This window comes from Hemitrygon akajei, unplaced genomic scaffold (assembly GCF_048418815.1).
Source record: "Hemitrygon akajei unplaced genomic scaffold, sHemAka1.3 Scf000105, whole genome shotgun sequence".
NCBI lineage: Eukaryota > Metazoa > Chordata > Chondrichthyes > Myliobatiformes > Dasyatidae > Hemitrygon > Hemitrygon akajei.
The window spans coordinates 1988366-2013687 of record NW_027331991.1 but is presented as its reverse complement, the minus strand read 5'-3'; the positions used below and the strand labels follow the sequence as shown (position 1 = coordinate 2013687).

The following is a 25322-nucleotide window of genomic DNA, read 5'->3' as shown; positions in this document are numbered from 1 at the left end:
GATTCATGTCCTAATCTCATCTGCCTTTTCTTCAATCCTACTTGCATTGAAATATACGCAGAGCAGAACATTAGTCTCAACATGCTTTACCTTTTGATTCCTGACTTTGCCTAAGGGCTTAGCATCTGTTTAAGAAACTTGAATAAGTACGTGGATGGGAGGGCTATGGAGAGCAGGTCAGTGGGAATCGGCAGATTAATATCTTGCCACTGAGACGGGGAGCAGTGAGCAATAACCTCCCGGTGTGGAATACGGAGACTAGGAATCGTGTGCGGTAAAACTCCCCGCTGTCGGATATGGCGACTAGAACCACACGCCGTAAAACTCCCGGCATGCAACCGTAAGCCCACGGTGGATTTGTTCGATGATTTCTGAACATACATGATTAACGACCCTGCAACTGGGGACTGAATGAATTGTTGGTCTAACAATTCTAATCAGAGACACCATCTCCCCGCCTTTCTCCGTCACTCCTGTCTCGTTATCCCGTCTCCCTCACTCCCTCCTCACAGTCCCTCTTCCTCATAGGGCCCTTTACTCCAGCCTTCCCTTCTTGCTCACTGTCCCCTCACCGTCTCACCTCTCCCTCACCTCTTCCTTATCATCGTCCGTCTCAATCATCCTTGCTTCCTCACCGCCTCTCTCCCTCCCCCTTCCCTCTTCCCTATCCCTCTCAGTTACACCCCTACTTGACCAGTCTCCCACTTTCTTTCACCCCTTTCCTCGCTATTTCCTTCTCTTTCACCCCTCTCTCTATCAACAACAGGTCAACAGAGGACGCCATCTCCACGGCACTTCACTCTGTCCTGACCCACCTGGACAACCCCAACTCTTGCGTCAGAGTGCTGTTCATTGACTTTAGTTCGGCTTTCAATACTGTGGTCATCTCCAAGCTGATCGCCAAACTTCGCCAACTTGGTATCAGCTCATCCCTCTGCAATTGGACCTTGCACTTTCTGACTAACTGACCCCAATCAGTTAAGTTAGACAACCTCTCCTCCCCTACTCTCACACTGAACACCGTCGTGCCTCAAGGCTGTGTGCTGAGGCCTCCTCTGTACTCCCTTTTCACCTAAGACTGTGTTCCTCTACATGGTTCTAACTCCATAATCAGGTTCGCAGACGACACCACGGTGGCAGGCCTGATCAGAGGGGATGCCGAGACGGCCTACAGGGACGAGGTCCAGTACCTGGCCGCATGGTGTGCCGACAACAACCTGGCCCTTAACACCCAGAAGGTCAAGGAGATGATTGTGGACTTCAAGCATGCTAGGAGCCACACTCATGGCCCCATCTACATCAACGGAGCTGTAGTGGAGCGTGTATCAAGCTTCAGATTCCTTGGTGTCCACATGTCCGAGGATCTTACCTGGTCCCTGAACTCATCCAACCTGATCAAGAAGGCACAAGAGCGCCATTTTTCCTGCTGAGCATCAAGAAAGATCACCTCTGTCCCAGGGTACTGACGGACCCTTACCGCTGTACCATTGAGAGCAGACTCACCAACTGCATCTCAGCGGGTGCTATGTTACGTACCCCGTAACGGGTTAAAACGAACCAGCAGAAATGGAGACACCTGGAGTCTGAGTCTGCCGTTATAAACTGTATTTTATTAGTAACTACGTGAATAAAGTGATATAAAACGAGATAAAGTAAACAGGTTAGCAGAGTTTATGCACATATATAGGTGAGTGAATAAGCTTCCCCAGCTCAGGTGATTGGGTGATACAGTATCACGGTGGGATGGTAAGTAATCAGTTCAGTTCTGGAGTTTGGTTTGAGTAGAATTGGAGAGAGAGTTAGAGTGTTGGTTTGTCTTCCAATGCCGATGCCGATCCTCACGTCCTCCTCCTACTCCCGAAGCTTACAGTCACCGACTGTGACCAGAATAAGGGGATGCCGTCTTCCGTGGTGGAGTTATCAACCCCAAACCAGGGTTAAACACACCGATAGCTCTCCACCGGTCACCCCTTTGTCCACACTTTGAGCAAAAACCCCACCCTCGTCGTGGGAACAGAGCGCTCACCAGCGTCCCCCTTGTCCCTGGAGTCGTGTGTCTCCTATGGTGTGTCTGATTAAAAAGTCGACTGACCTTGCATATATCTCTGTAGTGCGAAACACGAGCTGTCTATCATATAGCTCCTCCTTTCAGTTCCCAAGGAAACTCACGGACTTTCTGTCTCCCTGCTGCTGAATCAGCACACAAGCTGTTCGCTCTCTCTCTCTCTCTCTCTCTCTCTCTCTCTCTCTCTCTCTCTCTCTCTCTCTCTCTCTCTCTCTCTCTCTCTCTCTCTCTCTCTCTCTCTCTCTCTCTCTCTCTCTCTCTCTCTCTCTCTCTCTCTCTCTCTCTCGTTTAAATGAACAGTGCACTTTAGAATAATCCTTCAGATCCCGTCACAGGTATGGCAATTGTCCCGTATCGGACCGCAAAGCACTCCAGCGTGTGGTGAAAACTGCCCAGCGGATTATCGGCACCCAATTGCCCACCATTGAGGACACCTACCATAAACGCTGCCTGGGCAGGGCGAAAAGCATTATCAAGGATGCACCTCACCCTAATCATGGACTTTTGACTCTCCTCCCATCTGAAGGAGCCTCCACTCCTTCACCAGCAGGCTCAGGGAAAGCTTCATCCCTGAGGCTGTGACCCTGCTGAACCTCACATCACAGCGCTAAGCAATACTGAACCCATATTGTCCTGTCTCAGTACTGTTATATTTGTGTACTGTAACACTTAATTCTATATTCGCAGTTATTTTGTAAATAACTCTATTCTTTGCATTTCTGGTTAGATGTTAACTACATTTCACTGTCTTTGTACTGGGTACAAAGTTGAATCTAATCCAATCTAACCTAAAAACAAACCGTACTCCTCTCTCCTGCATCTCTTCATCTCCTCACTCTCTCATGCCTCGCTCTTCATTTTTCTCATACTCTCTCTCCCCTTCTCCCTTTCTATTCCGTTTGTTTCTCTTATTCTCCCATTCTCTTTCCCATCCCACAATCCCTGTCCCTACCCCTATCACCCGCCATCTCACTCTCAATCTGTCACCCTCTGTCTTCCCCTCTCCATCTACCTCTCTCCTCCCTCTTACTCCTCTCTCACTCCATCTCTCTCGCTCTCTGTCTGTCTCCCTATGTCCCACCCTCTCCTCCTCGCTCTCCCAAACACTCACCCTTCTGGCACCCGTATCCCACCGTCTTCCCCTCTCTCTCACCCTCTCACACCACGCGTTCTCCGTCTTTACGCGTGCTCTCTCTCCTTCTTTCTCTCTCCCTCCCTCCTGTCACACCCTGTGTTCTCCACCTCACCCCAACATATATCAACAGTATGTAAATGCCAAGCGGCATTTGTAATTGGGATCGTTGTAGGTTCCAGATCCTCGGCAATGGTCTCTATATATGAGGAGCAGAGGGATCTTGGGGTCCGAGCCCACAGAGCACTCAAAGCTATTACGCAGGTTGACTCTGTGGTTAAGAAGGCATACGGTGCATTGGCCTTGATCAATCATGCGATTGAGTTTAAGAGCCAAGAGGTAATGTTGCAGTTATATAGGACCCTGGTCAGACCCCACTGAAAGTACTGTGCTCAGTTCCGGTCACATCACTACAGGAAGGATGTGGAAAGCATTGAAATGATGCAGAGGAGGTTTACGAGGATGTTGCCTGGATTGGAGAACATGCCTTATGATAATTGATTGATTGAGCTCGGCCTTTTCTCCTTGGAGCGAAGGAGAATGAGAGCTGACCTGATAGAGGTCTACCAGATAATGAGAGGCATTGATCGTGTGGATAGTCAGAGGCTGTTCCCCGGGGCTGAAATGGCTAACAAACACTACCCAATCTAGGCATTTTGAGCATGGGAGACCCAGTCAATGTGTGGAAAGTTAAAATCACCTACTTTCACAAGCTTATGTTTCTTTGAACAGTCTGTGATCTCTGTACAAATGTGTTGCTCGAACTGCTGGGTGGTCCGTAATATACCCTCAGTAACCTGGTCCTATCTTTTCTCATGACTCAGCTTCACCCATAACGCCTCACTAGAGGAATTCTTCAGTCTGTCCTGACGGAGCACTACCACGATATTTTCCCTGACTGGTAACGCGACCACTTCTCCTTCAACCCCTCCCGCTCCGTGGCGTCTAAAACAATGAAACCCTGGAATATATATCTGCCACTCACGCCCCTGTTATAGCCAAGCCTCACGGATGACTACAATATTGTAAATCGTGTCGATTCATGTCCTGGTCTCATCTGCCCTTTCTTGAATGCTTCTTGCTTTGAAATACACGCAGAGCAGAACATTAGTCTCAACATGCTTTACCTTTTGATTCCCGACTTTGCCTGAGGGCTTAGCATCTGTTTAAGAAACTTGAATAAGTACGTGGATGGGAGGGCTATGGAGAGCAGGTCAGTGGGAATCGGCAGACTAATAATTTGGCACTGTTTTGGGCAGCAGTGCACAATAACCGGTGTGGAATACGGAGACTGAGAATCGTATGCGGTAACACTCCCCACTGCTAGATATGTAGTCCTGAACCGCAGGCGGTAAAACTCCCGGCATAGAAACGTAATCTCAAGGTGGATTTGTTCGGTGACTTGTGAACATACATGATTAACGATCCCGCAAGTGGGGACTGAATAAAAAGATAGTCTAACAATTTTAATCAGGCATACCATCTGCTCGCCTTTCCCCCTCACTCCAGGCTACTTACACTGTCTCCCTCATCACTCCCTCCTCCCAGTCCCTCTTCATTATCCGGCCCTCTACTCCAGCCTTCCCTTCTTGCTCCCTGACTCCCTCATCGTTTCGCCTCTCCCTCACTCCTTCCTTATCATCGCCCATCTCAATCATCATTACTTCTTCACCGCCTCTCTCCCTCTCCCTTCCCTCTTCTCTATCCTTCAAATTTACACCCCTACGACCAGTCTTCCAGTCTCTATCACTCCTTTCCTCGCTCTTCCCTTCTCTTTCACCACTCTCTCTACTCCTCTGTTAACAAATCGTACTCCTCTCTCGTGTCTTTCATCTCTTCACTCTCTCATGCCTCTCTTCATTTCTCTCACACTCCCTCCCCTCTATCCATCTGTTTCTCTTACTCTTCCATTCTCTCTCCCATCCCACAATCCCTGTCCCTACCCCTATCACCCGCCATCTCAGTCTCAGTCACCCTCTCTTTTCCCCTCTCCATCTTCACCTCTCAACCACCCTCTCACCTCACTCAAACTCATCTCTCTCACTCACTCACTCATATGCCTCTCTGTAACCTCCCCCATTTCCAACCCTCTCCCTCTCTATCTCTCTCCCTGATCCACACTCTACCCCTCACTCTCCCAAACACTCTCCCTACTGGCTCTCGTATCCCACACTCTTCCCCTCTCTCTCACCCTCTAAATGCACCGCTCATCCAACCCGTTCTCCCTCTTCGCTCCCTCTCTTACTCTCTCAACTGCCTCTCCCTCTCGCAATCTATCTCTCTCTCATTCTCTCTCTCCGTTCTCTCTCTGTCTGCTGTCTCTCTCTCTTCCTCCCTCCTGTCACAGCCTGTGCTCTCACCTCATCCCATACACACATCAACAATATTTAAATGCCAAGTGGCATTTATAACAAGGATCTTTGGAGGTTCCAGATCTTCGGTAATGGTCTTTATATATGAGGATTAGAGGGATCTTGGATTCCAAGTCCATAGGACACACAAAGTTGCGACGCAGGTTGACACTGTGGTTAAGAAGGCATCCGGTGCAATGGACGTTATCAATCATGGGTTTGAGTTTAAGAGCCGAGAGGTAACGTTGCAGCTAAATAGGACCCTGGTCAGACCCCAATTGAAGTACCGTTTTCAATTCTGGTCGTCCTCAGGGAGGATGTGGAAACCATAGAAAGGGTGCAGAGGAGATTTTATAAGGATGTTGCCTGGATTGGAGAACATGCCTTATGAGAACTGGTTGTGTGAACTCAGCCTTTTCTCCTTGGAGTGACGGAGGATGAGAGGTGACCTGATAGAAGTGTCCAAGATCATGAGAGGCATTTTGTGTGGAAAGTCAGAGGTTTTTCCCCAGAGGGCAATGTTTTAAGGTGCTTGGAAGTAGGTACAGAGGAGATGTCAGGAGCACAATCCCCACCAGGCGAGATTCAGAAGAGAGGCGATCACATTTTGATTACTGATCCAAACACAGACAACGGGTTGTTTGAAAACGAAGATACAAAATACATTATCAGAAAACGAATTATTCTCATCTGAATTCCATCTTCTCATCTTAATTCCCCAGGAGTATTCTGAGAGGAGGGGTCTTTTGAAGTTGTTTCTTTCAGCTAGCCCCGCCGGCTGCCTCCACACGCTCCCTCTCGCGGATCATTCGTAACCAAGGCAACACTCAAAATGCTGGAGAAACGCTGCAGGCCAGGCAGTATCTATTGATGGGAATAATAGGACGACGGTTCGATCCAAGACCCTTCAGCAGGACTGAAATGGAAGGAGAAGGGGTCAGATTATTGATTGATTTGGAAGGTACGTGTTGTTGTTCTGTGAAACTCTGAGGCCAGGGTCGGTGTGTAAGCAGCTGCCTGTCCGGTCACATTCCTGAGAACTGGGAGCCGTGTTTGGGCTGAAATCAAATCGAACCGGTTCTGCAAATCACTCTCATTAGGATGCGTGCAAAGTCGCTTTAATATTGTATTTAACCCTTTCTGCAGCAGGGAAGAGCCATAGAATCTATATCTATCCGAACCTTCGTTTTCATTTTTTAACTCAGATTACAATTTTCTACAGTTGTTTTAAAAATATTTTTCACGATTCATTTAAATAAATGAGTTATCGTTATTCCCAACTGTAGCATTCCTTAATATAGAAACATAGAAGCCCTAAAGCACAATACAGGCCCTTCGGCCCACAAAGCTGTGGCGTACATGTCCCTACCTTAGAACTACCTAAGCTTAGTCATAGCCCTCTATTTTCCTAAGCTCCATGTAGCCATCCAGGAGTCTCTTAAAAGACCCTATCGTTTCCGCCTTCAGCACCGCCGCCGGCAGCCCAATCCATGTACACCACTCTCTGCATAAAAAAAAATTAATCCTGACATCTGCTCTGTATCTACTTCCAATACTTTAAACCTGTGCCCTCTCGTGCTAGCCATTTGAGCCTTGGGAAAAAGCCTCTGAATATCCCCACCATCATTACCTTGTACCCCTCTATCAGGTCACTTCTCAGCCTCCGTCTCTCCAAGAGAAAAGGCCGAGTTCACTCAATCAATTCTCATAAGGCATGCTCTCCAATTCAGGCAACATCCTTGTAAATCTCCTCTGAACCCTTTCTATGGTTTCCACGTCCCCCCTGTAGTGAGGCGACCAGAATTGAAACATTACTTCAAGTGGGGTCTGACCAGGGTCCTATATAGATGCAACATTACCTCTCTGCTCTTAAACTCAATCCCATGATTGATAAAGGTCAATGCACCGTATTCCTTCTTAACCACAGAGTCAACCTGCGAGGCTGCTTTGAGTGCCCTGTGGACGCGGACCCCAAGATCCCTCTGATCTTTATATATAAAGATCATTACCGAAGATCTGGAACCTGCAAAGATCCTTGTTATAAATTCCACTTGGCCTTTAAATATTGTTGTTGTATGTATGGATGAGGTGGAGAGCAAAGGGTGTGTCAGGAGGGAGGAAGAAAGAGAGAGTGGAGACAGAGAGAGACAGAGAAGGGAGAGAGAGTGAGAGAGAAATCGATTGAGAGAGAAGAGGGTTGAGAGAATGCGAAGAGGGAGGACGCGTGGGGTGAGCGGTGCATTCATGTAAGATTCAAAATTAAGATGTGCGTTTCTGACAGGTCCGGGTTAAAGTCAAAGGACAAATGTGATTTAATTATGTCTAGGGACAACTGTGATTTAATTATGTCTGGGTTAAAGTCTGTAAACAAGTGTGATCTAATTATGAATGCAGAAGCCTTGATAAAATTAACTGTTTGTGGAATCATTGAAGTCCTGAGATATGGACTATTGTTTTACAGAAACGTGTAAAAAAACAACTCCAAATATGGAATGGAGTCAGGGAGGGGGGTGGTAAGGAAGAAGGATAAAACCTGCTGCCCTGTAAGGTTCAGGGTTCCCTTCTCTGAAGGGGCCCAGCTCTGCAGAACTGTTAATAAACTTTGTTTCCTTGAATTTGTCTTGAAGCCATTATTCGGGAGCGTGGCTCGTTTCTGACAACTTGGGGCGCTCGTCCGGGATCCACACTCCAGCCGTGAGGGGGGCAAGGAAGGACATCGGAGAAGGTGCACCCTGCCGAGTTCGGCAGTCCCTGATTCCTTGCTCGTCGCCCCGCGCGGCTTGAGCGAGTGATATCCGGCGGACTCAAGGAAACAAAGAGGGGTTGTCGAGGCAGACGAGACAGTGAGCGATCGAGTAATTTCTGTGCACAGGACCCAGGTAAGAAATTGAATTCCTGTAGAGACGTAGTACACAAGAATCGTGGAACTGCGGGGTTCCTGCAGGTGATTTCTCCTGTAGAGACGTAGTACACGAGAATTGTGGAACTGCGGGGTTCCTGCAGGTGATTTCTCCTGTAGAGACGTAGTACACGAGAATTGTGGAACTGCGGGGTTCCTGCAGGTGATTCTTCCTGTAGAGACGTAGTACACGAGAATTGTGGAACTGCGGGGTGCCTGCAGGTGAATTCCTGGGCGATCGCGGGAATACAGATTCCGGAATTGGACAGGAGTAACCGAGCTAGGTGGGTCACATTCAAATTAAATTCCTGCAGAGACGTAGTGCACGAGAATTGTGGAATTACGGGGTGCCTGCGGGTGGATTGGAACCGAGCAAGTCCTCGAGATGGGGAATAAGGGGTCTAAGAGACAAGGGTAAAGGAAATCCAGGCGCCAATGATGAAAAATACCCCGGGGTACCCCCTGATAGTCCGTTGGGACGGATGTTAGAAAATTGGGATTATGGGAGGCGAAAAGGGAAGTCAAAGAAAAAATGATACAGTACTGTGAATTCTGGTCCCGCCAGCCGATCCAAGGGTCGGCTGTGTGATGGCCTAAGTTCGGGTCTAGCGAGGATTGGGTACAACAAGCCCTTAATCTGTACGTGAATTCAAAACCTAACGTTAAACCCGAAGAAAGTGATTATGCCCTATGCTGGTTACCAACGACAAATAGTTATAAATTGAAAACGATAAATGAAGGGGGACAGAAAAAGAATACATGGGAGGTGCTCGACCACCTGCCGCCCCATATGTGCCCCCTACCGCTCCGCAAATCGAAGACCCTGAGACGGAGGTTGGCCAACAGCTGATTCGTGTTGAATTTGTATCGAAAGCATGGCCAGAAAAAAAAAACTGGAAAAACTAGAAGATTGGAATACTAAACCCTTAAGTGAACTACTCAGGGAGGCACAGACAGTGTTTGTAAGAAGGGATGAAGAGAAGCAGAAGACGGCAAGGATAATGGTCCAGACAGTGCGACAAGTAACCGCAGATAGTAGAGAGAGAGACGGGGACCATGGTTGGATCGAGGTAGTAGCCAGGAGCAAGGAGGAGGGCTAAGGAAGGCTTTAAGATGTTTTCACTGCAACGAAGAAGGACACTTCAGGCGCGAGTGCCCCAGATACCGACGGGAAGTGCGCTCGTACGCTATGATGGAAGATGAAGACTAGGGAGGTCGGGGGTTCCACCCCTTGGGGATGAATTATCGGCAGGAACCCCTGGTAAATTTAAAAGTAGGTCCCCAAGGGTCAGATACAACCTTTATGGTAGATTCGGGTGCCGAAAGATCTAGCGTAATCCAGATACCTCCCGGCGCCCGAACCGGAACAAAGGTAATGGGAGTATCCGGTATTGGAGGCAAAATAATACAAGTACCTGTTATAGAAAACGTGAAAATTGAACATGAGGATAGGGTAACGGGACAGGACCTACTTTTGTTACCCTCTGCAAGATTCAACCTGCTCGGGCGGGATCTGCAAGTCAGGCTAGGCATCGGGACTGTGCCCAGGAACGGGAAGATAATGGTACAGCTGTTTGCCCTCAGGGAAGAAGACGATAGGAAAATAAGCCCGGAGGTATGGTACCAGGAAGGGAACCGGGGGGGTTTGAACGTCCCCCCTTGCAAATCTCACTATTACCTAACAGTTCGCCAGTATGGAGAAAACAGTACCCTATTTCAATGGAAGGAAGAAAAGGGCTGCAGCCGGTGATTGAAGGACTGATCGCTGACGGACTACTGGAGGAATGTATGTCACCGTATAATACCCCAATACTCCCGGTGCGAAAGCCAGATGGGACTTATCTGATGGTACAAGACCTGCGGGGCCTAAATGCAGTAGTCCAAACCCGATACCCGGTAGTGCCCAACCCTTACACACTGATGAGTAAGATCTCCCCTGACCATGAATGGTTCAGTGTAATAGATCTAAAAGACGCCTTCTGGAGTTGCCCACTAGAAGAGAGCAGTCGTGACATGTTTGCGTTCGAATGGGAAAATCCTACGACGGGGCGGAAAAGACAACTCCGGTGGACGGTCCTGCCACAGGGGTTCACCGAATCACCTAACCTATTTGGGCAGGTCTTGGAGCAAGTACTAGCAGAATTCCAATGTGCTCCAGAGAGCCAACTGCTACAGTATGTGGACGATCTATTACTATCCGGGCCAACACAGGAAGGGGTGCAGGAAGACACCATCAGACTACTGAACTTCCTGGGGAAGCAGGGGCTACGGGTCTCAAAGAAAAAGTTACAATTTGTAGAAAAGGAAGTAAGGTATCTGGGACACCGGGTCAGTAAAGGACAGCGATGCATTACCCCAGAAAGGATAGCTGGAATTACGGGAATGTCACTACCATGTACCAAGAAGGAGATACGCACCAGTTAATTTGCGATGCACTTGATATCGAATGGAAGTACCATACCCCGTGGCATCCCCAGAGTTCGGGAAGAGTAGAACGAATGAACAGCACCCTAAAGGCACAACTGACCAAGTTGATGTTAGAAACCAAACTACCATGGACTAAGTGTCTCCCTATTGCCCTTTTAAGAATACGAACAGCGCCCCGCAAGGACATAGGAATATCCCCATATGAGATGTTGTTCGGACTCCCGTATTGGAATAAGGTGGAAGGGTACCCCACGCTACAAGGGGGTGATATCTTTGTAAGGGACTATTTACTGGCACTGTCCCGTTCCTTTGCAGAACTGCGGAAAAAGGGTCTCTTGGCCCAGACTCCGCTGCTCGATTTTGCTTTACATCAGATCGTGCCTGGAGATTGGGTTCTGGTAAGGACCTGGAAGCCGGAGAAGTTACAGCCACAGGTCCTGCTAACAACAGAGGCGGCTGTACGGACAAAAGAAAAAGGGTAGACACACGCATCCAGGGTAAAAGGACCGGTGAAGCCCGAAAGCCGCACTGAGTGGACCTGTGTTCCCGGTGAAGAACCGATGGTGGTGAGGCTAAAAAGGCAGCAAAAATGAACTCTATGTGGACTGTAACATTATTGACTGTAATATATTTGATTCTATATGTCGGGGAAATTGAAGGGAAATGTGACAAGTGCAGAACCGTGGTACGAGTGGGGCAGAGGCTGTTCCCAGGATCATTTGTATCCCACTCACATGTGAATGATCGATGCTATGATCTAAGCAAGAGAGAAACACGTGGGGAGAATAGTAAACCTTATTACAAAGTCTATAATAAAGGATACATGGGACAGGGGGGGACCATGAGAAGTCTCAGCTGTCCCAGGAAAGACCGGAGTTCTTCCTCCTGCATCAGGAGGGTGACCGGAAGCTGGGAATTAAGCTGTTTGATTCATTAAGGAGAGAAACACGGGAGATAAAGGTGGGCGAGTGGGGTGATGAGTGGCCACCGGCTCGCATCATTGAATACTATGGGCCAGCGGCCTGGGCCCAGGATGGGTCGTGGGGGTATCGCACTCCTGTCTACATGTTAAACCGAATTATTAGACTGCAGGCGGTGGTGGAAGTGATAACCAATCAAACGGCACTGGCATTGGAGCTGTTGGCAAAACAGCAGAGTCAGATGCGAACAGCAATATACCAGAACAGGCTGGCTGTGGATTACCTATTGGCCTCTGAAGGCGGGGTATGTGGGAAGTTCAATCTTACAAACTGTTGCCTTAAGATAGACGACAGTGGAAAGGCCGTGTTAAAAATATCCGACAAAATTCGGAAACTGGCCCACGTGCCAGTACAAACCTGGAGATCCCTGGGGAACATGAGTTGGCTAGACGGGCTACAGGGAGGTAGTTGGTGGCGCACCGCTCTCCTAGTAGCAGGCGGGGGTCTAATGATTCTCTTACTTTTGCCGTGTTTGATTCCTTGTATACGAACACTGATCAGGCGCAGTATATTCCAGCTCCAGGCAGTAGCGATTACCCATCATGGGACAAATGAGCTAAAACTTATGCTATTAAAGAAGAAAGTGGTCCCCCTGGGAGTGAGAGAAATGCTAGCTGAAACGCACATCTTAAAAAGAAAAAGGGTGGTAATGTAAGATTCAAAATTAAGATGTGCGTTTCTGACAGGTCCGGGTTAAAGTCAAAGGACAAATGTGATTTAATTATGTCTAGGGACAACTGTGATTTAATTATGTCTGGGTTAAAGTCTGTAAACAAGTGTGATCTAATTATGAATGCAGAAGCCTTGACAAAATTAACTGTTTGTGGAATCATTGAAGTCCTGAGATATGGACTATTGTTTTACAGAAACGTGTAAAAAAAACAACTCCAAATATGGAATGGAGTCAGGGAGGGGGGTGGTAAGGAAGAAGGATAAAACCTGCTGCCCTGTAAGGTTCAGGGTTCCCTTCTCTGAGGGGGCCCAGCTCTGCAGAACTGTTAATAAACTTTGTTTCCTTGAATTTGTCTTGAAGCCATTATTCGGGAGCGTGGCTCGTTTCTGACAATTCAGAAGGTGAGAGAGAGGAAGAAAATGTAGGATACGGGAGCCAGAATGGAGAGTGTTTGTGAGTGCGAGGGGGAGAGGGTGGGACAAAGGGAGAGAGGGAGAGGGAGAGAGGAGGAGATGGGGAGGGAAAGGCAGAGGGTTACTGAGATTGAGAGTGAGGTGGCTGGTGATAGGGGTAGGGACAGGGATTGTGGGATGGGAGAGAGAAGGGAAGAGTAAGAGAAACAGATGGATAGAGGGGAGAGAGTGTGAGAGAAATGAAGAGAGGCATGAGAGAGTGAGGAGATGAAGAGATTCAGGAGAGAGGAGTACGATTTGTTGATAGACTAGTAGAGAGAGGAGTGAAGGAGAAGGAGAGTGCAAGGAAAGGGACGAAAGAGAGTGGGAGACTGGTCGAGTAGCAGTGTAACTGAGAGGGTCAGAGAAGAGGGAAGGGGAGGGAGAGAGGTGGGGAGGAAACAAGGATGATTGAGAGGGGCGATGCTAAGGAAGGGATGAGGGAGAGGAGAGACGATGAAGGAGTCAGGGAGCAAGAAGGGAAGCCTGGGGTAGAGGGCCAGATAAGGAAGAGGGACTGTGGGGAGGGTGTGGTGAGGGATACGGGTTAAGTAGCCAGGAGTGAGGGAGAAACGCGAGGAGATGGTGTGTCTGATTAGAATTGTTATACTAACTATTAATTTTGTCCCCAGTTTCAGGGTCGTTAATCATATATGTTCACAATCACCGAACAAATCCACCGTGGGAATACGACGGGAGTTTTACCGCGTAGGCCGCTGGTCTCCGTATCCGACAGCGGGCAGTTTTACCGTACACAATTCTCAGTCTCCGTATTTCACCCCGTCTCGGTTCCAAATTATTATTCTGCTGATTCCCACTGACCTGCTCTTCATAGCCCTCCCATCCACGTACTTATTCAAGTTTCTTAAACAGATGCTAAGCCCTCAGGCAAAGTCAGGAATCAAAAGGTAAAGCATGTTGAGACTAATGTCCTGCTCTGCGTATATTTCAATGCAAGAAGCATTGAAGAAAGGGCAGATGAGATCAGGGGCATGTATCGACGCGATTTACAATATTGTAGTCATCCGTGAGGCTTGGCTATGACAGGGGCGTGAATGGCAGATATATATTCCAGGGTTCCGTTGCTTTAGACGCCACGGAGCGAGAGGGATTAAAGGAGAAGTGGTCACGTTACCAGTCAGGGAAAATGTCGTGGTAGTGCTCCGTCAGAACTGACTGGAGAATTCCTCTAGTGAGGCGTTATGGGTACAACTGAGTAATAAGAACTGTAAGATCACGTTACTGGGGCTATATCACAGACCACCTAACAGCCTGAGGCAGTTCGAGGAACACATTTGTAGAGAGATCACAGAATGTTCAAGAAAACACAAGTTTGTGAAAGTAGGTGATTTTAACTTTCCACACATTGTCTGGGTCGCCCATGCTCAAAATACAATAATCAGTTAATGCTGGTGTCAATAAATGAATAATCATAAACATCCATGAATCGTTCATATTAAATATTTCACCTTCACGTCACACTTAACCCATGACCTCTAGGTCCAGTAACACCCAACCTAAGTGGATAAAGTCTGCTTGCATTAACTCGATCTATACCCTTCAGAATTGTGTGTACCTCTGCACTGTTCCATACGCCACAACGGGGGTTTCCTGCGCTCAGTACAGGTCTCCGTATCCTACGCTGCGAACTCTTTCCTTGAAGCTAACTGTTTTCCAATCTCTCGCCCTCTCTCTCCCCAGCGTTCTCTTCCTCTCTCCCTTCCTGTTTCATCTACTCTCTCTCTCGCTTTCTGTCACCAATTCCGGGTGTTCCTCACTCTCCATCCATATCTGTGTGTCTCTATCTCTTTCTCTCTCTCTCTCTCGCTCTCTCTCTCCTCCCTTTCTCTCTCCCTCCCCCACTCTCTCCACTCACCACAGTCTCTGTCTTCTCCATTCACTCTCTCTGCCGTAGACCATAGCCTATCAATAGAAAAAGCCTGCTTGCATTTATCCCATCTATGCCCCTCGTAATTGTGTATACCTCTATCAAATCCCCTCTCAATTTTCCACTTTCTAAGGAATCCAGTCTTACCCTGCTCAATCTTTCCATATAAATGAGGTCCCCCAGACCCAGCAACATCCTTGTATTTTTTCTGTACTCCTTCAACCTTGTTTACACCTTTTCTGTAGGTAGATGACCAAAACTGCACACAATTCTCCAATTTAGACTTCAACAACATATCATACAACTTCAGTATCCCGTCTCCTGTGCTCAGTACGCGGATGTATGAATGACAACGTGGCAGAAGCTTTCTTTACGACCCTATCTACCTGTGGCACAACTTTTAAGGGATTATGGACCTGTGTTCCCAGGTCTCTTTGTTTAATCACAGTCCTCTGTGCCCTACCATTGACTGTGTAAGATATATCCTGGTTGGTCCGACAGAAGTACGAAACCTTGCACTTTTCTGCATTGATTTCCATCAGCCATTTTCAGCCCATCTTTACAATTGATGCAGACCCTCTGCAAGCCATGATGCCGTCCTCACTGTCCACTACAGCCCCAAACTTGGTGCTATCCGCAAACCTGCTCATCAGTAAATCACATTAGCCTCCAGATCATCGATATAGATGACAAAGAACGAACGCCAAAGCACCGATCCCTGTGGCACGCCACTATAAAGCCGAATCCTGAATGCATCCCGAATGCCGAGCGACTGAACCTTCTTGACCAGCCTCCCATGCGGGGTCTTGTAGGCAACATCCAGTATATCACCGTCATCCACTTTCCTGGTAACTTCCTCGAAAAAGTCTATAAGAAGGCATACTGACAATCCTTTTATTTTTCCTACTCAACCCCATTTCACGGCCGTCACCCGGTAACATTTGATGCCATGTCCAATCAAGAACCTATCAGTCTCTGGCTTAAATACACCCAACGAATTGACCTCCACAGCTGCATGTAGCAGCTACATATTCACCACGTTTGGCAAAAGAAATGTCTCCGCGTATCTGTGTTGAAAGGCTGACCCTCTATCCTGAGGGAGCATCCTCTTGTCCTGGACTTTCCCATCTTTCCACATCTACTCCGTCTAGGCCTTTCAACATTCGAAAGGATTCAATGAGATCACCCCACCCCCCCACCCCCACCACATCCTTCTGAATTCCAGCGAGTGCTGACCCAGAGTCAGCAAACCTTCCTCGTGTGATAACCCTTTCATTCCTGGAATAGTCCATGTGAACTTCCTCTGGCTCCACTCCAATACCAACACATCTTTTTTAAGCTGAGGGACCCAACTGTTCACCATTCTCAAGGTGAGGCCTCATCAGTGCTTTGTCAAGCTTCAGCATCACATCGTTGCTCTTGTATTCCAGACCTCTTGAAATGAATGCAAATATGGCATTTGTCTTCATCACCACCGACTCAACCTGCAAGTTAACGTTCCAGGTGATCTGCACAAGGACTCCCAAGTCCACCCGCATTTCAGATTCCTGGATTTTCTACTCATTATACAAAAATAGTACGCACTTTCATTTCTGCTACTAAAGTGCATGACCATGCATTTTCGAACATTTGCCACTTTCTTGCCCATTCTCCTAATCTGCCTAAGTCCTTCTGCATCTAACCTGTTTACTGAACTCTACCTGCCTCTCCACCAGTCTTCGTATCATCTGCAAACTTGGCGACAAATCATTTATTCTAACATCTAAATCATTAATGCACAGCAGAGAAAGAAGTGCTCCCAACACCAACGCCTGCGGAACACCACTGGTAACTGGCAGCCAACCAGAAAAGGACCCTTTTATTCCCACTCTCTGCCTCCTACCAATCAGTCAATGCTCTAACTGTGTCAGTAACTTTCCTGTCATATTTTTTCACTTCTACAGATTTTATTCGTTGCTCTCTGTAAGATTTTAAAAACCACACAATCCTCTATCTTGCTGGTATTTTTTGCTTTGTTGTATGCCCTTTCTTTTGCTTTTACAATAGCTTTGACTTCCCTTGTCAGCCCGGGTTGTACTATTTTGCCATATGTGTATTTCTTCATTTTTGGAATACACGTGTCCTGCAGCTTCGTCGTTTCTTCCAGAAACTCACACCATTGCTACTCTGCTGACATCCCTGCCAGCAGCTCTTTCAAATTTACATTGGACAGCTCCTTTCTCATAACACTGAAATATCCCTTACTCCGTTGAAATACGTTACATCAGACTACGTCAGATTATCATTCTGATCTTCCAGTGATCCAGCTTTATCCCTTGCAATCCTTTTGCTCGGATCATGTTTGTGGAATTCTCAATAACTCTCTTCACCTTGTCTATCAGAGGAACTTCATGCCTTCTTTTAGCCGCCCGGATTTCTTTCTCTTACACTTACTATACTCCATAAGAATCTCATTTGATCCAACTTGCCATTCTCTGTCTGCACCTCCTTTCTTCTTTTAACCGGCGCCTCAATAATTCTTGCATATCAAGGTTCCTACGCTTGTTATCCTTACCTTTCATTCTGCCAGGCACTTGCAAGCTGGTAGTCGCAAAATTTCGTTTTTGAAGGCATCACACCTTCCAAGTACACTTTCGCCACAAAGCAGCAGCCTGTCTCAATCCACACTTGCCAGATCCATTCTGACACCATCAAAATTGTGCTTTCTCCAATTCAGAATCCCAACCCACGGGTCAGGCCGAACCTTTTGTATATTTAGGTGCATATTACTGGCATCGTGGTCACCGGATGCAAAGTGTTGCTTTGCACAAATTTCTGTCCTCTGCCCTGCCTCATTCCATAGCAGATTCAGTATTGCACGCTTACTGTTGGGACTTCTGCGTACTGATGAAGGAAAAGTTGTTCGACACACTTGACAAACTCTATCCCACCTGGTCCATTTACAGTATGAGATTCCCAGTCATTATGTGGAAAGTTAAAATCACCAAGTGTATCAACCTTAAGTTTCTTGCAACAATATACGATCTCACAAATGTGTTCCTCTAAATTCCCAGGACTGTCGGGTTGTCTTTAATTTTGCCCCATTACCGTGGCCATAGCTTACTTATTTCTCATTTCCACACGGAATGCCTCATTAGTCGGGTTCGACAATTTGTCCTGACGGAGCACTGCCGTGACATTTTCTCTGACTGGTAACGCCACCCCTCCTTCATTAATCCTCCCCCCTCTGAAACGCCTTAAATAATTTGATCTCGAAATAACTGTCCTGGGTGTGGAGTGTTTGACCTGAAATTCGCCCTGCAGCGAACAGCCGCATTGACAAAGAGGGTGGAGCCTGAACCTGGCTGGATCAAATCACAGCCTGGGATTGGCTGGCTAAACCGGAGAAGCTCCGCCCAGCGAGTTGGAAAAGTGCGATCGACACGGAAATCCAGACAGAAACTTCTTGCGACCGTGAGGGAACGTTCACACAGCGTCTGTAATTCTGTCTGTTTTTGCTGCATTTGTCCTAGTCCCCTCTCCTCCCGCAGACCGACCTGTACTAGGCTGGTGAGGAGGTGAGGGATCAGAACTGCGGACGGCTTCATTTACCCCGGATCATCCGGACCTGCCTATCTGTAACGAGCGACTAACGCATTCTAACCGAATCACCCCGGGAGCAGCAGCACCGACTGAATTCTCGGTGCATGATCGGCTATCCAGGACCGCGCTGAACTCCGTCCGGTATCAACATCAGAGGTAAATGTTGTCTCCGATTTTGCAGATCAGTGAGCGTTTACAGCGGGGCTCGGCTACTGTCGGGACTGTGAGGGAAAACAAGGGAGTTCTGACAAGTTCAATGAACTAGTTATTGACCAAATGCATGAAAAGAAACGACGTCGTCACCTTCAGTCATACACATTTTCTAGGGCGGTTTGTACTGAGTCAGTGCGGATGAACCTTACTCACGGATAATGACATGCAAAATGTCCCACAGGGCAGGGCCGGGTCCCTTCTCCGATTTCTTTCACTCTCTCCTCACCCCCCCCCCCCCCCCTCTCTCACACACATGCCACAGAGCAATTTATTTAATTAACTCGCAAAATATGATATTAAAATTACAAATGATGTGAGTTTGGGGTAAAATTAAATGCTGGAATCTCGCAACGTCTGGTAGCAATTGTAACGAGTAGCCATTCAGATTGCAGACACTGTGGGACTTCTTTTTTTCTCTACCATCTGGTGTTTGTTGCTTTATATTCTGTAACTTAACTAAGTACAATATTAAGCCAGCTTGGTGCAGATTAAGTGGAGTGTCGAACTGGTCTGTTTGCTTTCAGCAGAGAATCCGCCCTGCGGACAGGCAGCAGCTTGACACAGAAAACCGCGCTGTGAGTCTCACAGAACAGCAACACCAGCCCCTCCCCCGCAGCTACTAACTGAAGTTCGTCTGATTGTCTGATATGAAATTGGAAGAAAACGTCTTGAAAATATATCCTCACGGAGACTGAACATTCTTGGTGAATTAAGGTGAGAATAATTCAGCTTCCGATATTTATTTCGATCTTTATTTCAAATCATTCTGTGTTTTGGATTAGTGATCAATAGTTCATTCGCTCCATTTTAACCCCCTTCTGTCGGCGATTGTATTGCGATCCTGCAGTTTCCTGTCAGCGTCGTTGAGATTTTCCACAGTTTATGTCAAGATTAAAAACAGATCTCTAACCAGGGTTTACGTTTTCAAAGTAAGCATGTGAAAAACCTATTCGGACAACACGATTTCCATTTCCAATACTTGTCATTTCAGATGTTTGAGACTGTGTTTGTTGTGGCTGTTTCGAAATGATCACGCTGACATCCTGTAGCAGCAAAGATTTTGATGTGGGAATCTGCCGAATGCCCTGTTTTTTTTTAAATTATTCAAATTATTTTTCATTCGGTGAATTACCTCTTCCTTTTCCCCGGAGCAGGAAGTGTCACGTTGTTCCAGTCTGATAATTTATGAACAACATTTTTGATTATTCGCTCACAGTTGCACTCAGACCCCACCCTCTGCCTTACAGTGTGTTTACAGTATTCACCCTACTACTGCACCCCTTTCGCCAGGAGAATTATCATGATCTGGCTCTGTTTTCCCCGCCCTCCCTCCATTCACACAGTTCTCTGCAATTCCCAATTAGCGTCCTCTCCGTGTTTCTCAAAATCAAAACCCTACTTTTTATTTTGTTCTTCTTAGTGTCAGCTGTATGTTTTGCAAAACTGAATCCGAGATCTTCTGAGTATCGATATGGAGGCCTCGATGGAATTTTTTTTACTATTTCTAAATCATCATATTTGAGTTGGGCCTGTTTGCGATTAGGGAGATACGGCTGTAAGATGCCCGGGTCTGGGTGCTCATTGTTGCAGATCACACGAATGCTGTGAAGGAACAGCAGCTCAAAAGCAAAGATGCGACGTCGACATTAAGTGAGGGTTCCGAGCGTTTTCAATTTTGATATAAATTTGATGCAAAGTGGGTGTGATTGTAAATCAATGTCAGCAGGGAAATGATGCTACGAAAGGAGTGAACACCAGAGAGTCTGCAAGAGATGTTTGAGGTTTGGAACAGTTCTCTAACCGGGTGTTACAATTGCAAAGCAAAGCTGTTCAGGCAACATGAGTTCCCTTTTATCAGAACTTGCCGTTTGCGATAAATGTTCGTTGTTCTCTCTTTGAGAGTGTGTTTATTGTGGGTGTTTCGAGCTGATCTCCTGAAAGTCCTGTAGAAGCAAAGACTTTGTTTCTGTTCAAAGGCTCGATACACAGCAAACAGTTGGGGGTGGGGGGGGGGGATGGGGGAGTGTGACCAGTTACAGAAAGCAGCCGGCGGCATTGCGGAACAAAAGCCATGAGTTCACTGCTTGGGTCAAGAAGGCTCGGTGGGGTAGTGGCCAATTTACTCCTGCTATGTTTACAAGAAATTTTCTGACTACAGACTGGTTGTAAACCAATTTAATGAGGTCGACCAAGCCTCAATAGTTTTCTTCACTATTCAAAAAGGGAAAAATAACTGTTTCGAGGATGATTCTACTGGCGTGGATGTTATGTAGCCTCTTCCCTGATGGACTGATGTGAGTGGGACAAACAGTCCCTGACCAGGGTGTGTGGGACCTTTTCCACCATCTTTCTGTGAATATGTGCTTGATGGCAGGTCGGTCTTGTTCGGGAGTCTGGATTTGCAATCGTGTGAGCAGAGTGGACAGCAATGGTCTGAGCACAAGGCTGAGGGTCACAGAGTTGACGATGATGGGAAGGGAGGACCAGTTGTGCACTCTGACTGTCTGTCGTCTGTTGGTTAGGGAGTACACAACCCAGTTGCACAGTGGCGTCTTTAGACGGAGGCGTGGGAATTTGTTCACCAAGGTTTGTGGGACAAAAGCGTTGAATGCCGAAATGAAATCCAGAACCAACACTTTGACCTAATTGTCTTTTTTTAAGCCCTATCAGGCCAAGGAGAATGAGAGATGCAATGCCATCTGCCACTTCGCGATTCAGTCGGTAAGCATACTGGTGAGTGACCAGTGAACAAGGATTGGAGTTTTTGATTTGTGCCACTATCAGCCGATCAAAGCACTTAATGCTGATTGGAGACATCTTCACTGGGCAGTAGGTCACTTTGTTCCGAATATGTAGGGTTCCTTGTTACAGGGATAATGGTGGTTGATTTAAAGCACGTGGGAACAGCAGCCTGGATGAGTGAAGTGTTGATGATAGCTGTGAAGACATCAGTGTGCATATGTACACTCTTTCTGTGAGCTCAGCCTGGATGCTTTCTGGCCAGAGTCCTCATTACCTTTGCTGTTACCGTTATTGGATGCTCAGCTCTGAGGAAAGTAGCTTTCCTGGCTGGCTTGTGTTGCATGCTTCGAGGCATTGTTTGGAGTGCCAGGGAGGGGGGCATCATTGGTACAGTCAAGCCTTACGTAGTCTATAAACCCTTGATGCCCAGCCACATACACCACTGTTCGTTTCTCAGGGTTAGCGAGTCCGAACCGAAGGGCACAGATACAATAGAGCAGACAGATTGAATAGACCTGCGAGTTAATCTCAATACACAGAGGCAGTGAGTACCTGGAGTGAGCTGTTCAGTGTTTGCATCGTTGGTTATCTACCTCGGGTTCAGTATCCTCACCGTGTTTGGAAATTAACACTCACTGTCGCCTGTCTGTGAGCAGCTGTTTATTAAAAATAACACTCAAGATGCTGGAGACCTGAAATCAAATCAAAAAATGTTCAAAGCCATTTCGATACAGGGTGTTGGACCTGAAAAATCATCTTTCCACAGATGATCTTTATCTGTTGAATGTTCATTTCATTTTCAGCTTTTTAGTACATTGCTTTGGAAGGGGTTAAGTCTCTTGGGAAGTGCAGTTGTGTGGAACTGGGAAATTTGGTTGAAAACTATCAGGTTGAATCTGTGTTGATGCCACCCAATGTGGAAAATGGGAAAGATGTGCTAAACTCTCGGTGTGGGCAGTGACCCAGTGAGGTTGGGTCCCAGAATAGATGCCACTAATTTTTTAACCAAATAAAATTAATTCGGGGATCAAGTTTCCAGGGTTTATGAAATGATCAGTTAGTATTTCTGTTCTGTGCTCAGAAATTTGATTCTATTGTTCCTTTGGAAGAAAAGCAGGGAATTGAATTTCCAATTCTGTCCCTCATAGTGTGAGCCTGTGATTAAACATGTTGTTTTGTGATTGCACCAGTAGAAATAGACCGGGGTTTCAGAATTCAATTCACATTTGGAAATTCCCCCTCACTCTCACCTGTCTATCTGCCAGTGGGATTCAAAGAGAAACTCAAGATGCTGGAGATAGAACAGAACATGGAACAGTGCATCACAGAAACAGGCCCTTCGGCCACAATGGTGTGCCAAACCAGCTAAAAAAGAAATCAAGCCTCCCCCCAAAAAATAACTAATCCGTCCGACTTACACAATATCCATATCCTCTTCACACCCATGTGCCTATCTAAACGTGTCTTCAAAGACTCCGATGTATTGTCTTCCACCACCATAACAGGCAGCTCATTCCAGGCATTCATCACTCCCTCCCTGAGTAAAACATCTTACCCTCACATTCCCTTTGCATCTACTCCCTCACACCTTCAATGCATGTCCTCTGGTATTGGACATGTCTAACCAGCGAAGAGATACTCCCTGACTACTCTATCAATGTCTTTCATCATCTTACAAACCTCTAACAGATTTCTCCTCAGTCTCTGCCGCTCCAAGGTAAACAACACAGGATTTCCAGTAAAAACTGGGTAATATTTGCATCCATTCTGATGAAAGGTTAGGAAACCGAATTGTTAACTTGGTCCTCTCCCCACGGCAGTTCCTTACTTGCTGAGCGTTTCTAGTGATTCCAGTTTCTCTTTATTACATTCACTCTGGAACATGTTCAATTTCCTGCGAATGGAGCAGTGCAGCTGCACTCATTTTGTGATTGTAGAACAGTAAAGAAATCAGAGCTTTTCCCTGTGAATTATCCTGGTACCAGTTGTCTGTCCTTTTAATCCTGGACATGAGTTCGGTACAATTGTTGATAACAAGGTTCACAAAATAAGTCGGGGAATGATGAGTATGCGTGTGGAGCATGTGATAGCCCTCGGCCTGAGTTCAGTAGAGTTCAGAGGGATGGTTGTTGTGGGGGGGGGGGGGGGGGGGGGTGGGAGTGATTATTTACACCAACTAAATAACAACAAGCCTGGATACAGTGGGAATGGAGAGGATGTCTTGATTAGACGGAGTGTCTGGGATCTGAGTGCAGCCTCAGAATGAAGAAGCTTCACTTTAAAACTGAGTTGAGAGAAATTACTTTAGCCAAATGTCGGTTGATATGTGGAATTCGATGCCACAGAGGGTGGTGGAGGCTATCGTTGGGTACATTCATGTTTTGAATTGCTAAATAGGTTGAGTGTTATAGCAGGGAAGCAAGAATACGGTGTTGGAAAAATAATCCTCCATGATTGATTATTGAGCAGACTAGAATGACCGAATCACCGAATTCTACTCCTATGTATTATGACTTGTATCTTATACCATGACTGAGCCCCGGTATGTGTATCCCATCACAAACAAGAGAAAATCGTCAGAAGCTGCGAAGCAACACACACAAAATGCTGGAGGAACTCAGCAGGCCAGGCAGCATCTATGGAAGAGAGTCGAGTTGACGTACAGATGCTGCGTGGCCTGATGAGTTCCACCAGCATTTTGTGTGTGTTCCTTTGTATCCCTTGTTAGGTTTTGTAAAGTGTGGGGGACAGTTCCAGATTTCTTCACTCGGATCATTATTTATGAGTTCAAGATTTAAATTTCAGTTTAATGCTTGGTTCTCCTTTGTCTTGTTAACGTGCTTCATCGTCTCTCTGGTTAAAGTTAGATCTGCAGTGAGAGATTTACTGGAAGAAAAGCCTACAACTGGAAGCAAACCACGACTGAAGACGAGGGAACATCAACAAGTGAACCAGCCCGAGTGCTGAGAGCATCAGCTGCAGAGAACCCATCTGACTCAGAGTTTCCATTGATTCAGTCAGGAGAAAGTTTGGTGAGTTTCATTTACTCTAACACTGGTCCTTTGGACATTACATTTCTGTACCAAGGAAGGTAGGAAATAGCTGGAGTGGGACTGAATAAATGTAGAAGTGCCAGTTATGTCAGTTGCAATCACTCCAGATTTGCTCATTGCTGTCAGCATCAGCTGTGTGAAGCCAGACACATTCCCTCACATTGCTTGCTCATTTCAAACTCTTATCGGTTCTGCTGTTTCGTTGCTTGGCTGTGTTAGGTGGCAATCATCTCAAAATGCGTTGAGAATTTCCTCCCTTTATGAGACCCGCAGCGCTTCCTACTGCAGTGATTGCAGAAATGTGGAATCACCATGAACTACAGCAACATGTCATTGACTCCTCTGTCTATTGCAAGCTGCAATGATATACTTGCCCTCAAGTATATCGTCGAGCAAGCCTCTGCTAAGAGCAAACCCTCTTGAAGCCAAATGTCCCAGCACCACATTTCATTCAGTCCTAACTAGCAAATGCCAACCAATAATTTACATTTACATAGCCTGGCGACATCAAGTAGTCTTCTTCCAATAAATTGTCAGAACCTATGAACCTGCGATTAAACAGAACTAGGTTTTGCAATGTTCCCTTTTGACCCGGTACCAAAGTCACGGGTAATACCTGTACTCGACATGAACGAATGCCCTTGCAGCCAGGACTGCTGGAGCTGCCGGAATCGGTTTAAATTCAGTCATTTTTGGATGGGAAGCAGCGTGTTGGGTCAGATGATGAAGGAGATGATATTAAGGTAGATGCAATGGTCAGAAAGACTGTGGAAGGATTGACTGTGGAAAGGGCATCGTGCAGTGAAAAGTAGCAACAGATTCCCCTCTCCACTCCCTCTCTCACCCTCCCATTTTTTTTTGCTGG

The 25322-nt window shown here is 46.7% G+C and overlaps 2 protein-coding genes across 2 annotated transcripts in view; one reads left to right on the top strand and one right to left on the bottom strand.

The window, feature by feature from the left end:
- The window catches only part of LOC140723236 (uncharacterized), a 701392-nt gene that overhangs the window by 28188 nt on the left and 647882 nt on the right, over window positions 1-25322 (bottom strand). The gene's annotated exons all lie outside the window — the stretch shown is intronic.
- Window positions 18222-25322, top strand: part of LOC140723220 (NACHT, LRR and PYD domains-containing protein 3-like) — a 59924-nt gene continuing 52823 nt past the window's right edge. The window contains exons 1-3 of the mRNA XM_073037823.1: window positions 18222-18605; window positions 19190-19376; window positions 24268-24436. The gene's annotated coding sequence lies outside the window, so the exon portion shown is untranslated. The remainder of the gene's footprint in view (window positions 18606-19189; window positions 19377-24267; window positions 24437-25322) is intronic.